Consider the following 16,465-nt stretch of genomic DNA (forward strand, 5'->3'; position numbering starts at 1 on the left):
TAGGCTCTTCGTGCATGGCAGAGCTCGTTAAAGGTTACTGTTAATTGAAGTCTCGAAAAAATGTTTCACTGATTGCTCTAATTCAGCAGCACAAAACCCCAAAATTGGCTCCTTACGGTTCCTTTGAACGCAGTTCTAGATATTTAACGAAAACTCAAAAGGGGTAAAGAGTTAATGAAGCTAAGGCAGGACAGAAATGTACAAGAAAAATAAGAGATAAAGATGGGAGCAGTGACCATCCCTGGGAACTGAAGGTGGTGATGGTGAGGAGGGGGGATTTGAGCAAAGGAGGAAGAGGAGGTAGAGGAGGAGGAGGAGGAAGAAGGTGGATCCAAGCTGACCCCCGTGTCTGTGTGTGTTGTTGTGTGTCTCAGTGGGTTTCCTCTGCCCTGGCGCCAGCTGGAAATGCCTCCACTAAGCACAGGGAGCACACACATCATCCTCCATTCACCACCGTTCAGTCCCCCCTTTGATGAGGGTAACACTATACATGCCCAGCAAGCCCCACGGATCACAACAGGCCGCTGTTTAAAGGCTGCGTGGAGGAGCCAGGCCAGCTGATCATAACTTACACAAAGCTCCGCATCACGCAGGTTTTATTTTCCTAAAATAATAATCATAAAAAAATAATGTAACGTGAGTACAAATGAGACGGTGTTTTGTATTTGCAGCTATAAATCCGGGCAAAGTTTTCAGGAGACGCACTGCCACCTGCAGGGTGCTCCTGGTTACTGCAAAAGAGAAGCCTCTACTTTGAGCGAACGGTGCTAAAAAAAAAAAAAAGCCCTTTTAATGTCGATGTGATTGTTTCACCAGTAAATTTTTACCTCATTGGCCCTAACTAGAATACCCTGCAATCAGATGAACTCCAGGTGCTGTTTAAAGTTGACCTTCCTTATTAGTTCCATTTGTAAAATGACTCAATATCCATGAAATTAGTCATTACTTTGTTACCCTGCAGTGATGTTACCCTCACGCAACAAAAACGTTGCCAGTAAATAATTATCCGACCGGCATGGCCCAAAGCTGCAGCCCAGACGCTCAGCAGGAAAAAACAAGCAGCTTTACTTTGCTTAGATTCGGATTCGCTTTGTTCTGGCGATTACAGAGCTGAAATATTGTCATTACTCACAGACCGAGTCACTTTACGACATCCTGCAATTAAACTTTAGAGGAATAGGTTAATGAGACAAATTAAATTTGAACGCAGAAAGTCGGTTTCTTTTAGTGACAGCGATGCAGGGAGGAGTAGGATAGTGCACTCGCACTCACACACAGAGCACAGACTGGTTTGATTTGGGTTTTTGCGGTTCCCTCCCGGTGCAGCTTCAGACAACCAGAGGGGACCAAAGAGAGAGAGAGAGAGAGCAGTGAACTCCAGTTCAGCCCGGTCCCTGGCTGTCTCTGCTCAGCTTCAAGTCCAAACCTCTCAAATTGGGTTTAATCTGTGTTTTGCTTGGCCAATTATCGACCCGCAGAGCTGCGTGGCAAACGGGAATGAGTGATGCCGTCGATGGGCCTGGTAAAGAGGAAGGTCACTCTGTGATTTATGGTGATCCGCTGAATCCGCGGCAAAAAAACAAAAAAGTTAAAAAGTAAGATGGGTCGAGTCGTCGGCGAAAATGAACATCTGCAGGACAAATGCAGATCGTTGTGCTGCAGAAATGTAGCAGGAAACCAAATGTACAGCAAAATGAATTGTTCGGATAACCAAAGTGGTCGTGCAAACACATTTGTTTTTCAGCAAACTTGGTTTGTAAATGTCTCCAGACAGGAGATCTGGTTTCTGTCTCCTGCTATGTTGGAGCTGTGGTGGGAGCAGTTTAATGAAGATGAACTTGCTGTTTGGTAGCCTGATGTTCATTATAATCACTGGCAATTATTGTCAGAAAACCATGGAGCATATGATAGATTAATCTGGGATGATTCAGGTTTTGTTGTTTGGTTACGCTTTAAAATATTGTTCATCTTAACCAAGTTCAGATGTTGAATTTGATTTATTTAAAAAAAAAACATTGGATTTGCCAGAACAAGCTGCAAATGTACATGATCAATTCCTGCCTGATTCCCAATTATAACACTACCCATCTGTCTGCAAACTATAGAATATTCTCTCTACCTCTACTTTTGCACAACTTCTGTTGTCCTTTGTGCAATATTTTAGATGATGTTCATGTTGAAGTGCTCATCTGTTCATGTGGGTGTTCTCATCTGTCTCTTCTGGTGTCACACAAAGCATATTTGGGATTCCATAATTTAATTATAGGAACACAATGTTCACAGCAAATTACTCATTACACTCCACAGCAACAGAGCTCTGACATTTTAATCTCAATTCTCATCCTCTGTTTGAATATTGTTTTATTAGAGTCCTGTCCATAAAATCCAACATGGAGCTCTCGTAAACGTCATGTAAACCCTAGCCCACTGAGTTCAAGGTCGTTTAAACGTTGTTGTTGCTTATGTTAATGATGTCTTACTGATAAATGATGCTTTAATTGATGACATTTAATTTTTTTGTATTTCATTTAACATGAATGCGCCCAATATCATGTATTTTTTACATACCTTGCAACAATAAGTTTAGCTTTGACCACGCTAGGCTAAGCTACATTAAACTACCTGAGCGGAAATAATATAAACAAAGCTAAACGGAACTTAACTAATATAAGGAGATTTTCTAAGATAAGATAAGCTAAGTAAAACTGAGCTAACATATGCCAGGTTAAGCTAAAGTAAACTAAGCTGAGACAAACTAAACTTAGCTAGGCTAAGTTAAGATAAGCTGAGCTAAACTAAGCACCCTTTAGCACTTGGTAATGAGCGCTTTCTGATGTAAAAGTTAAACCAGAACAGATGCTGAGCTAAGATATCCCATGCTCAGCTAAAATAAACTTAACTAAGCTAACCTAAACTCGAGTACCGTTCACATTGGTGCCTATCTTTCGCAGGCAGTGTTGCCATGGACACTGGACTCCATGGCAACACAAACACCTACAGTAAATGGTGCTGAGCACTCACCTGCATTGCTGAAAGCTGATGAGTCTTCCACTAGAAAATAGAAATTAATTTGTTTACTTGAGGTGGAAGGAGGAAGAACAAAGTTCAAACATCAAAACAGAATTATATCCCATTGTTTATTTAATATTTTACCTATGGACGCTGTTTTGACGTCTATGCTAAGTTTGACAGGTTCAAGCAAACAGCAGCAACAAGGTAATATAATAATAAAAAAATTAAATCCTCAGAGCTCTACCAACACCTTTCCGTCCCCCAACAAGTTTCAGACTCTTGACTTTTTCCAGAATAGCAGTCCGGCATGCGGGTTTCCCATAAAGGGTGTTGAAAATCCAAACCCAAAACCCAAATTTAATCATTTAACATTTTTCACTGGTGACAAAGCAACAGCCAGCAAGTAGCATCTCTTTTCTCAGAAATGCTAAATATTTAAAAAACTTTGTGGGGAGAAGATATATCTGAGTTTTAGCGGGTAATAATTCATTTCATCCCTGTTCACATTTAACACGCGCTGTGGTGTACTAATTCCTATCTGGTAATAGGCTTCTTCTCCACATGTCTTCCTCTTTGTCTTTTTGTTGTTGTCTTGTTCGCACAGTAAATTCCTACATCTTTTGAAATTTAAACTAACAAATATAAGAGTCTATAATTGGTCTTTGCTGCCTCTAATCATGTCATTTTTACACTAAAAGTCATAATGATCATTTCTAAGTTTTACTCAAAAATAGAATAAATGTCAATACCAAGACCCCTTGATAACCTCGAGTTATATGTCTGTATCTAATCTGCTGCATGTGCAACATTCTTTAAAATTGCTAAATACTTTAAGTGTCTCATGATTTAATTGGTCTCAAAGCAGTGTTGTGAGTAGTCGTTGTTTTGTGGCTGAGGCCCCCTGCTGCTCCTTACATTTTGTTTGGATTCTGGGATAAATCCTAAACATAGAATGAGCATATTCAGTAACCTGGGAGAGAATGGAGTAAGGAGTGAAGAAAGCGTCAGCCTACGCTGTAAGATTGCAACGTTACGCAACATTAGCTCTGCTTGGGTTTTATTTGCAAGCGGCAAACCTACTGTGTGTGAAACACGCAGAAGGTTTCACACACTTTCATGAAAGTTTATGAATGTAAATCCAACAAATTAAGGATCCAAAAGACATCTGTGAGAAAAACAAAACAGGATTGAGGTTTGGGAATGTTCTGAATAACAACATGAACAACAACGATTAATTTTGTCATTTTCCTTTTGGATCCCAACTTGGCCAATATTTATATTTAATTGAGTGTAATATTGATTAAGCGAGTGTTTTTCTTCAGTGTTACGATATAACAGCGTGACAGTTTTTAGTCGATTTTTAAGACAGTTTTGGATCATTTGGCCTCTTTGGTTACGCCATCATGTTCTGGTAGCACAAATTGTATTCCTGGTACTGATCCGACTCATGCAGAATTAGGTTTTTGTACTGAGTGTTCCTCTGGTACTTCATTGTAATCTTTGCTTTGTTGTATGCAAATATTTTGTCCCACACAAAGTTTCTAAAGGCCATCCTTAACTGACTGTAGGCTGTTTTTTGTGAGGTTTCCTTAAGCCTAATGATAAATTGATGGCTGCAGACTCTGGTCAGTAGACTGCATTAGTTTTATTGGATCTGTCATCAGCTTTTGGCACAGCAGACCGCAAAACTCTGCTACATCCACTGCAGGGTGAGATGGGAATTTCTTAAGTGGTTTTCTTCCAGAACGTTTTTCCATGTTTGAAAGTAACATGGAAAAAAGTCCCTCCTTCGGATCATGGTGTTCCTCAGGGTTCAGTCCAAGGTCCCATTCTGTTCCTTTAATACATCAGATTATCAGAAGCTCTAATAAGACGAGTGTGGTTTTTTTTTTTTTTCTTGTTATTGTGCCACATGCACCGTGTTCTGGTTGCTTTTTAGCTGAGTGGATCTAATTTCTGAAAATGAAGAAAGGAAAAAAGAACAAAAACATCGCAAAGCATCTCACGATTAAATTGATCAAGTTTGATCTATGCATGGAAAGTAAAGCCGATGGTTTGGTTAAATTTCCAAAATCGTGTGTTGTCATGTCCTTCACCTCCACACATTGACTCAAACCAATTAATGAGACAGTTTTTATTTTATTTGTGTAGGAATTTACCAAACACTGACAAATGCTGTAACCGGTGATTCATGTGAAACACGCGCAGACGTCACACATTCAGATTTTGGCCCAACATTAAAGTTGTCCTTTGCTATTAGCATAACTACTAACCACAAGATTACATATTTATTATATCAAACTGTAAAATCCCCTGAATTCAACAGCAAAGTTAAGACTTTACAAACATTTCAATTCACTAAATATATACAACATAGAAACAAAGAACACAAATGCAAAACAGACGAGCAAACTGAGCAGATCAAAACAAGTGATGGTTTTTAAAATATTTTTTTCATGTGTTGCAGCTCATTTAAATGTCTTTTCCTGCTTTTGACTGCAAAATCTTTTAGTGATAATAAATTATTTCTTTTCTCTTATCAAATATTTATTAGGTGCAATATTATTGAAAATGTCACTGGTTTCAGTGCAGCCATCACTAAGGGAAAAACATCATGTAAATGATTTACACTCAAACTGTCGTGGTTGTTGAGTTTTGTGGTTTTTGTTATTTATGGTTGATAGTTTTTACATTGTTAGTTCTGTCTGTTGGTCTGTTTTCATACGTTATTCTGTTGTTTCCCTTCCCCGTGTTGTTTCTGTTGGTGATTTAGTTTATTCTGGATAAGTCTTTTTGTATTTTCTCTGCTTCCTTCTTTCCTTCCTTGCCAGGTTTTGCCAGTTCATTTCTATATTCATAGTTTATTCTTAATTCCTCTAATGTTCTTGGGTCAGAGTTCTGGTTTTCATCCATCCTCATTAGTTTCATTTGTGCCGGTCAGGTTTGATGTTCATTTATTTGGCTAATAATTGCTCTGTTATGTTTTTCTTACACTTCTCGTGTATTTATTTATTTTTCTTAGATTATTGTCAGGCCTGTTTCTCCTTTTGGTTCCTCAATTCAGCTACTTTGTCCCATTAATCAAGCCCATTGAACCAATCTGTGTTTCCTCGTCTTAGTCATGCTGCTCACCTGTTTCATCGGCTATTTTAAGTTTCTGGCTTTTCTTTGTTCACTGCAGGCTTTGTTGGTCCTTGTTCATGCCCGGCCTGTCTAAGGTTTTGCTTTGTTTTGAGAAAATAACTCAGCCTAATGCCACACTCCAACGGTTGTCTGTGATTTGGCTCCTCAAAACCTACTGTGATTTAGACTGGTGATTTCAAGCCTCTTTATTTCCTAGCTGATGAAAATACAACATTTAAGATTAGAATATTACATCAGACCAATTAAGGGCAACATTTATAAAAAATATATTTTTGGACATGTTTGTTGGAGCTACCACCATGTCGTGACAGCATGATATGAAACGGATGTGTGAAAAAAATCGATCTCCTCTGTCTTCTCCCAGTGCTAACTGGAACCAACCAATCAGAGCCAACAGGCGGGTCTTAGCGCTGCCAATCATTATCCATGTGCCCCTTGCTCTCTGCAGCTAGCACAGCCTGTCACGAATGCTCAGGCTAGTTAGCATAGCCACCGATGACAGCAGATAAACAGTTTTCCTGTAATGGTAAGTTGTTTCTCCGCCATTAGCACATTGAGCAGCAAGTACATGAGATTGAGTGGCAGCGTTAAGACCCTCCTCCTGGCTCTGACTAGTTGTTTTTGGTCGGAGCCTGCTCTTTTTAAAGGCGGCAGTAGCTCAGGGAGGAAGTGGAGTCGAACAATGTTTCTGCCTCATACCGTCACGACATGACAAATATGAAAAAAAAACATTTAAAAAAGTTACATGATGCAGGTTTAATAAAGAAATGCGGGGTTGACGAAAATTATGAGGTTATTTCTAAAACAAACAAGCCTCAGCATACTTTTCGTAGCTGAATATGACTAGATATTGTTTTTTAAGTTTTCAGCTTCTGTCATCACTTACTTCCTTGTGAACACTGAACCCTGAGGTGCAGCTTGCTTCAGGTGGGTCCAATGCTAAACTCCACATCAGCACCTCCCGGGCCGCATTCCCTGATCTGTCATTTTGGAGCTAAAAGGCAGCTGTGGTTGATTTTTTTTCTAGATTAATTTTGAATGCAACCGCTGATGGCTTGATTGCCTGAAGCCCCGCTGTGAGAGGTCACTCACACAGAGAGCGGCCTGTCAGCAAATCCCACCGAGACTCCAACGAACGACAACACGGTCCTCTGTCATTTGGAGGATCTCTGTCTGCCCGTACATGTTCCGTCCTCGTCGTCCTTCACGCAGGAAATTAAAACGTCTCTGTCAATTTCAGACACTTTCTTCACTCCGCTGGCTCTCGTTGCGTGGCGCAGCACCCGAGCCAAATGTGAGGACAATAAACCTCTGTGGAGGTTTTATTGATATTTATTGATTTGGTTATTCGGGAGGAATCTGCCGGGGAGAATCCCTCCAAACACGTCACATCCTGTGGGGTAACTCCTGTCATCTCTTCTTCAGCCCTCACCTCAGGAAGCCGCGGCCAGAAGTGGGGAAAACAAACGAAAATACTTTCAGGGGAGGGGGGAAAACACAATAAATCTGGTGAGTATGATGAACAATTGTCAACAAATAATGACAGTCGCTATTAAAAAACCCCGAAGCGTCCCACTCGCCACAAGCCTCCCCGGAGGGGATAGAGAGGGGGCGACGAAGGAAGCCAAGAATAAATTGCCTGTCTGTAGTCATTTGAATGCAACATTTAGCTGTGATTTATGTGAAGGCAGAAAAGCATTATGAGAAAAACATTTTCCAAGTGCAACAGCTTGCAGCAATTTACATTATATGGGGGGAAAACCACTGAAACAAATATTTGACCGGACTCCCATAATGAAATGGATATATTTATACACGCTGAATTGAGTCAAAGGCTGAGTAACGAAGGCACGGCCTTACCAAAGAACTAATCTGCGTTCTTGTTGTAAACATTTTACTGACGCTTCGGGGGCCTCAAATGAAAGTTATTAGAGCCGTAATTCTGCCAAAGATATTCCACATTTAGAGAGAGGGGAGACGTGAGCTAGCTAGCTGCTAGCAGGAAGTGGCTGCTGTCGGTTTGTGAAGGAAATGCGTTCAGATTTTCACATTTTAATCCTCATTATGCTTGAATTGGTTTCATTTATCAGTTTCTTAAAAAAAAAAAAATAAATGTATTTTTTTTAAAAACCGCGCTCAGTTGTCCCTCTTCCAGCTTGTCCTTTTTTCTCTCAAGATTAAGTCAGTTTTATCAGGTTACCATTAAAATTCCTGCAGGAAAATCTCTGGAAATCAAAAGTATTTTTTTTTCTCCCCCTTTCTATGAGAAAATAAACCAGGAGAGTAAAAAACCAGCAGAACCATCAGTCTGCTGGTGGTTCACTCTCAAACATCACTGTGTAAAAATGTGGGTAATTTGTCACAGGGACGGTCACTGTGTGTTAATTTGTATTCCTGGATATCCTCTGGCCGAGTCCAAAAGTTTTAGCGTGCAATCAGAAATCGGAGACAGGGGAGCATTATGTCATCTCTGATCGGTTCAGAGCACGATGTCTGTCTCGCTTTAAGGGCTTAAGGGTACGCTAATGTTCTGTTTTGAAGTTACAACAAAAGAACATAAAATATTATTCATGTACTTCGCAGAACTAATGAGTCATTTTACCATTGGAGTACTTTTGCTGCTTCATCTGGATTGTCTAACAGCGCACATCAATTTATAACCATCTTGTGGATTTTTTAATTTTTTTGTGATGTGATTTAAAGTAATTTTCTATAACTTACTGATACTTAAGGAAATGTGGTTATGTAACTCCAATAATATAGTCAGGGTCAAAATCATATTTCCATCTTTTTTTTTTCTTTTTTTTTTAGTTGAGGCAGCGAATCTAAAACACAATGAGAGGAAAACTATTGTAACACAAATTCAGTAATAAAAATAAAACCCAATAAAAAGAAATTATATGTGAGATTATAAAATAAGTAGTTTTTATTTTTCATAATTCAGCAATGCTCTTTTACACCAGTGCTTTAAAACGAATAAAATGGCAACTTCTTAGTGCAAAAAACAAATAAATTTGGTTGACTTGTGTTCACGTGAACATTGTCCAGATAAGAGAAGTGATTTTAACCACGTTCAGTATATTATTCACTCAATGTGCTAAACGTTTCACTCTTATTTATCTGATATTATCAGTTTACTAAACTTAAGTGTGCAGACCTTTATAACAATTTTAGTTTTACTCAAACATCACTTTTAATGCCTTTGTATGTGATGACTAATTTAAATATTTTTGACAGGGAAAGCCTGAAAACAAATCAGTTCATGTACTCTTATATTTACACCAGGGATTCTGACAACAAATTGTAGAAAAATAGAAAAAAGTTTTCCGGTAGAAATCAGGTGGTGACTCTAGTGGGTTTAATTACAGAACATGAGCAACACTCTTTGGTGTGGAAGCTGTTCCTGAGTGAAGGAGACCTAAATTATTAATACTCGTGGCAAATGTTTTTCGAAAGGCTAATTTTACATTGCTTTATTATCTTTTGAGAGATTTATCCCTCATTTCCTACCAGAAACAAACTTCTTGGCAGAATCAAAAATAATTATGAATTCAAAACTATTTTCCGTCAAACCATTTCAAAGTGAAATCAGAGGACGAACACTGATATAGGAAGCTATTTAAGAGACAACTATTTTATGAGATGTTGAGAAATTTCAGGCTGAGAGAAAGCGAAACTTACAAGAAGGATAATCACTATACTACTGCAAAACTGCTCCATTTAACCCTTAACATGGGTTTTTTTCCATCTGCAGTGGAAGATGTTAGATTTAGAAAAGTTGGCTGCCTTTCTGGAAATCTGAGTTAAGGTGAGAACATGGAGAGTGCTGCTCTTGTAATGCTAGCTAGATTTAAGGTAGTCTCTATGATACGGAAAGCAAAATGTGTACCCTGTAATTGTTTAGTTGATAAAGAGGCAGTGCCTAATGTTTGACGTCGCGTAGTGCTCCGTATTTCCACGCAGCTCTTCCTCTGGGATGCCGTCTCAAAGCTGAGTTTCTGCCTCACAGAGCAGCCCTGCCCCACCACTCCACTCAGCTCCTTCAGACTAGCGGCAGCAGCAATTAGCAACCACCCGGTGGAAGCGTGCACCTGCTGAGCTCAACATACAAGCTACTTCTCACGGCATCACTCCTAAAAATGGTGATATGTTATTGTGACGATGTCGGAAAGAGACAGAGGCCCAATTTCAAGGCGTTAGATTGTGAAGTCAAATTTCTAACAACTGAAATTTGTTAGAAATTGTCACTTTTTGTCCTTTTTCCTTAGTTACTTGAACTAAGGACGTAGTTACTTGATTGAGCTACAAAGTGGCTTATACAGGTCCTTCTCAAAAAATGTGCATATTGTGATAAAGTTCATTATTTTCCATAATGTAATAATAAAAATTAAACTGTCATATATTTTAGATTCATTGCACACCAACTGAAATATTTCAGGTCTTTTATTAATACTGATGATTGTGGCACACAGCTCATGAAAACCCAAAATCCCCGTCTTAAAAAATTAGCATATTTCATCCGACCAATAAAAGAAATGTGTTTTAATACCAAAAAAAGTCAACCTTCAAATAATTATGTTCAGTTACGCACTCAATACTTGGTCAGGAATCCTTTTGCAGCCTTCAATGCGGCGTGGCATGGAGGCAGTCAGCATGTGGCACTGCTGAGGTGTTATGGAGCCCAGGATGCTTCGATGGCGGCCTTAGGGTCTTGCGTCTCTCAACTTTCTCTTCACAATATCCCACAGATTCTCTATGGGGTTCAGGTCAAGAGAGTTGGCAGGACAATTGAGCACAGTAATACCGTGGTCAGTAAACCAGTGGTTTTGGCACTGTGAGCAGGTGCCAGGTTGTGCTGAAAAATGAAATCTTCAACTCCATAAAGTTTTTCAGCAGATGGAAGCATGAAGTGCTCCAAAATCTCCTGATAGCTGCTGCATTGACCCTGCCCTTGATAAAACACAGTGGACCAACACCAGCAGCGGACATGGCTCCCCAGACCATCACTGACTGCGGGTACTTGACACTGGACTTCTGGCCTTTTGGCATTTCCTTCTCCCCAGTCTTCCTCCAGACTCTGGCACCTTGATTTCCGAATGACATGCAAAATTTGCTTTCATCCGAAAAAAGTACTTTGGACCACTGAGCAACAGTCCAGTGCTGCTTCTCTGTAGCCCAGGTCAGGCGCTTCTGCAGTTGTTTCTGGTTCAAAAGTGGCTTGACCTTTGACCTGGGAAATGCATCACCTGTAGCACATTTCCTGCACACGCCTGTGCACGGTGGCCCTGGATGTTTCCACTCCAGACTCGGTCCACTGCTTCTGCAGTTTCCCCAAGGTCTGGAATTGGCCCTTCTGCACAATCTTTCTCAGGGTCCGGTCACCTCTTCTCGTTGTGCAGCGTTTTCTGCCACACTTTTTCCTTCCCATTGAGGTGCCTTGATACAACACTCTGCGGACAACCTATTCGTTCAGAAATTTCTTTCTGTGTCTTACCCTCTTACTTGAGGGTGTCAATGATGACCTTCTGGACAGCAGTCAGGTCGGCAGTCTTACCCATGATTGCGGTTTTGAGGAATGAACCAGGCTGGGAGTTTTTAAAAGCCTCAAGAATCTTTTGCAGGTGTTTAAAGTTACTTTGTTGATTCAGATGATTAGGTTAACTGCTCGTTCAGAGAACCTTTTCATGATATGCTAATTTTTTTGAGACGGGGATTTTGGGTTTTCATGAGCTGTATGCCAAAATCATCAGTATTAAAACAATAAAAGACCTGAAATATTTCAGTTGGTGTGCAATGAATCTAAAATATGACAGTTTAATTTTTATCATTACATTATGGAAAATAATGAACTTTATCACAATATGCTAATTTTTTTAGAAGGACCTGTATGTGCCTGGAAAATACATAACGCCACCCCTTTAAAACTTAGTGAAGTCCTCTTTTGACATCAGCCGATCTTTCGGCTGATGTTTCGGCTGATGTCATGCAGCTCAGTCGGTTCAATGTTTGTGTAAAGTCAACACTCACCAACCAAAATTCCCATTGCTGTTGCTGCATCCGATGAGGCCCAGCTGAAAACGCGCAGCTTGAAGTGAATAAAGTCGACCCACGTCACCACCATGAATAAATGTTTGGCAGCACACTTGTCAAAGAAGCTTTATAAAGGAGTACCATCTGCCATGTCGTGGTCAGAACGTTTTATGCTCCATAAAAACATCAGCTGATACTTTCAAGGGCGCAGAAGCCCGTTAGTGTGCATCTCGTTGCTGTTCATTCGTATTATCTCACAGCTAACATACGATGGAAAAGTCATATGTTAGTTAGTACTGCTTTCGAATGCAGCTGCACCTCCTCAAATTCAGCTTCAGCAACGTCTTTTCTTGTTTTTTAGTCTGCTGTAGGTCGACGATCAACAAACCCTTAAAAAAAAAAAAACCCAGATGAACTAGCTGCTGTCTTGTCCCACTCTCAGATCGGCACAACCGACGCCACGTGCAGTCATTTGTTATCACGCACGCAGAGCCCCGGCGGCGCTCATGCGCTGGCGGGAAGACGAACAGAGCTCTGTAATTAATATGTCACAGAGAAAATATTTTAATGGCTTACAAATGGGGGTGACTGTACGCTGCCCAGTGCCATTTACATGCGCTGAGGCTGAGACTTCCTGGCATGAGGCAACACATACAGCAAATTCTTAGACATCTAAATTACAGGGGACCCAGAGTGTCGCGGCTTCGGATACATATGTGTTACCCCTGTGGTCCTCAAGTACTCCCACACCCCCACTGCTTCCAATTTGCGTCTTCCCTAATCAGTGCCAAATGCTGTTTCTTTTTCTTATCCGTCTTGGGGGTACCGCTGCACGGAGTGGAAGGAAGCGTCTTCCATTTTTGTTTGTCTCCCCGCTCCCCCTGCTTCCACAACCTTTCGCGTAAGGAGCCCTTACAATTGCCAGCGCTTAATGTGTCACAGTCAGCGGTTGGTGGGAGAAGAAGGGCCAATTGGTTATAATTAAGAGGTATTTGTTTGGAAGCTGTGGGGTGCGAAATTCTTCATGCATATGGGCTCTTTTTCTGTCATATTTAGACTGGGGAGAAAAAATCCCAGTCCGGATTAAGATAGGATTTTTTTTTTAATGTGAGGAAGAGATCTTTGCTATTTAAACATGCAGTCAGAGGACTTGAGTTGCAACAGTTGGTGCACTTCTAATCTCATTTGCACCTAATGCCACAGTAAAAGAATTCCTCTCTTCACTCGGCATATGCAAGCCATTATTAATGAAGTGGGGTTTTTTTTCTGCTTGCATTTTTAATGAGAGGGAAAGCCCGTAAAAATACTCTCCCTCATACCCAAGGCAAATGCCTCGCAATTAAACTTTACTATGTGTTTGTTTTTCGATAGATTTTTAATGTCCGGCTGATGCAACAGCTTGGCAGACGTACACACGAACAAGTTAAAGTTCCTAATGCGAAGCAAACCAAGCGGCAGCGAGAGCGAGGAGGAAAGAAAAGGTTTCTTTCTTCCCTTTCTTTGAAAGAAGATAAAGGTCGCGTGTTTCCTTGTATTTTTTTATTAATTAATTTTTTTTGCTAATTGTGGTTTTTCTTGTCTTTTTATTGCTGTTTTAATTTGGTCGGAGCGCGGGATGGGATGTCAGCTGTTTGCCAGTTTCTAAATTTGCTGTCAGATATGTTAGTGGCTCAAATCGTAAAGGTTTGTACCTTTTTATGGTTTTACTCGTTGACCTTGAGGTGTTTTTATTACAAGACAAATTGTGTATTCAAAGGTATCTGATCAAGATTTATTTTCTGCTCAGAAATGGCAGATGACTTAATATTCTACTTAAAACAGTAGTTTAAACTTTTTCGAATAAGGTTCTGTTAAAATATCCAAATTCAAAAAATACTTTTGATTCCGAAAGGAAATTAAATGTTTCTATAACTCATATTATTCAAGATTCTTCAGAGTTACTGAAAATAGGCAGGAAAGAGCTCCTGTAGCATTCTCTTCTACAGTGAATTTGAAGAAGCCTCTGACTGAAGACCGTTTTTCTATGGCAATCTCATGAAGAGGATCTTCAGGGTTGTCCAAAATGTTCTTAATTTTGTGTAAATCCAGATTAGTTAGTTCCAAAATGCTAAAGCGTTTTAAACGCTTGGTGAGAGAGAGGCCAAAATGGACTTCTGCCACTATAATACTGTATCTTAGAAACATTATAGCCGTTTCTGTGAACATTTTCTGAATTGTCATGTTTGTTGTTGCTCTTGTTTTGTCCTGTTTCGACAGGAAGTGGTCATTGGAGTCTTTGCACCACCAGTGATCCTCCTGCGTGAAACAAATACTGACAGCAACAGCACATAAATTGAGCCTGGTCAGAGTAACTATCTGATATAAAAGTAAAGGAGTTAAAAAATAAAAAAAAAATTGCAGCAATAAAAGGGAATACAACTGATTTTTTTTTTTGCACTCCTTGATCAGGTATTTAATGTTCTGCGTTTCACACAGGAAGATATATGGCGACGCACCGTCTCCTCCTTCCATTTTCTGTGTAAACAATCATAGACTTGTGTGTAATTACCCATCCAATGCCTACATGGCAACAATAAAACGCCCATAAGAAGAAGCTGAGAAAGTGGAAATGCTGCAGGACGACCACTCAAGGTGAAAGGTCAAACTCCTGTTTCTGCTCCAGTTTCTCATGATCTGTTTTTTAACTAGTAAATGAAACGTGATAATAGTTAATGTTATCAGTAAAAACCTGGTAAAATGCAGTAGAGAAACCTTTTCATGGCGTTGCCACATGGAGGCTGCAGGCCACAAACAGGCGACAGGTGAAACGAAGCAGGTGTCTGCTGCAGCAACTCAAACAAAACCCAGCTGGAAACGCTTTCATCTTCCTCTCAATCAGCATGTAGGCGACGGTAAAGATGATGCTCTGAGACGCTACAACTTTAAAGTACATTATATATTTATAAAATGCTTTGATTAATTAATAGAAACCCCAATGATTTTTTTGAAAATAAATAATCCTTAGTGCAGGGATTTTATTCCCCTCATAGAAGAAATTGTTCAGTTTGTTGCTGCAATAAATGATAAATATGTTTTAAGTTGTTTTGCACACCTTTACCTGTAGTGCCATAGTTGTATTATTTTGCTTAAACTAAGTTTGTATCAAACTCTGTCCCATTTCAATCTAACAATACAAAGAATAAAATGACAATTAGCTTTTTTTTTTTTATTGTTTTAGCTCAATGTTTCTGTTTTCGACTTGTTTCCATTTACCTCGTTGGAGGCTTCCTTCAGCAAACACACAAGCTTTTGTTGCTGCCGTCGTCTCTTTCTGATGCCGCAAACAACAGGCTGGCTTCTTCTCACCTCCAGGGGAAGTTACTCAGATCAACAGAGGAGATTCTCTGCAGCGATGCTCTGCTCGGTGCAGCATTTGTGTACTTGTGAATGTCAGAGTGGGGGGTTATTACTGCCACAGCGTCATTTTGGTCCCGCTGACACGGCAGAAAAGAGTCTGGGTCACAGAGTCAGCTGGCACCAGAGCTAATGGGCCTCTGTGTGCATATGCGAGTGTGTGTGTGTGTGTGTGAATGTTTCACATGAGGGTCTTTTCTGTGTGCGTTTGACAGAGAGGCCCTCCCCGGACCTGACTTCATGCACAATGAGCAGCGTTCTGAAACATGGAGCCGCGCGATGACAGGTCGATCGGCGGGAGACAATGTGCTGTAATTTGTGAGGGGCCCTGCAGCAGGAGGAATGATGGGTAATTAAGAGGAAGACACTGAGAGAGGCTGCAGGGGGGCTCGGTTACAGGCAACAGGCGATTGGCTGTGTGTAGCGACAAGCCAACAAACCCTCCTCTGGTTCTCCGGTAACACGCCGCTGCCCCGCTCCGTTTCACACTCGGATACTAATGCAGCACTCAGGCTCTTCTCCGCTTTTCCCACAAACACGACTGAACTTTTACCACGTTTTTTAGAGCGAAGTTATAAATAGAAAAACCATAAACGTACGGGGCTTTCTGCAATAACAAAGTTTGTTTACACAATATTAGTGTATTGAGGCACACATTTCTGCATTTATTTAAGACCATCTAGATGTTTTCTTAGAACATTAAAAGAAAAGTGAAACTGCTCTGGGGCCGCTGCAGTTTTTCTTTTAAATGAAGGCTCGAAAACGTACTGCTCAACAGTAAATTAAATAAAACATATTTAAATTAAACAAGCGGTCTTATTTTTGTAGAAAAGTGGTTTATAAATCATTGAGGATCTGTAACAAAATAAGAGGATCTTGCCAAAAG

Source organism: Poecilia reticulata, chromosome 1, assembly GCF_904066995.2.
Source record: "Poecilia reticulata chromosome 1, P_reticulata-male-v2, whole genome shotgun sequence".
Classification (NCBI taxonomy): Eukaryota; Metazoa; Chordata; class Actinopteri; order Cyprinodontiformes; family Poeciliidae; genus Poecilia; species Poecilia reticulata.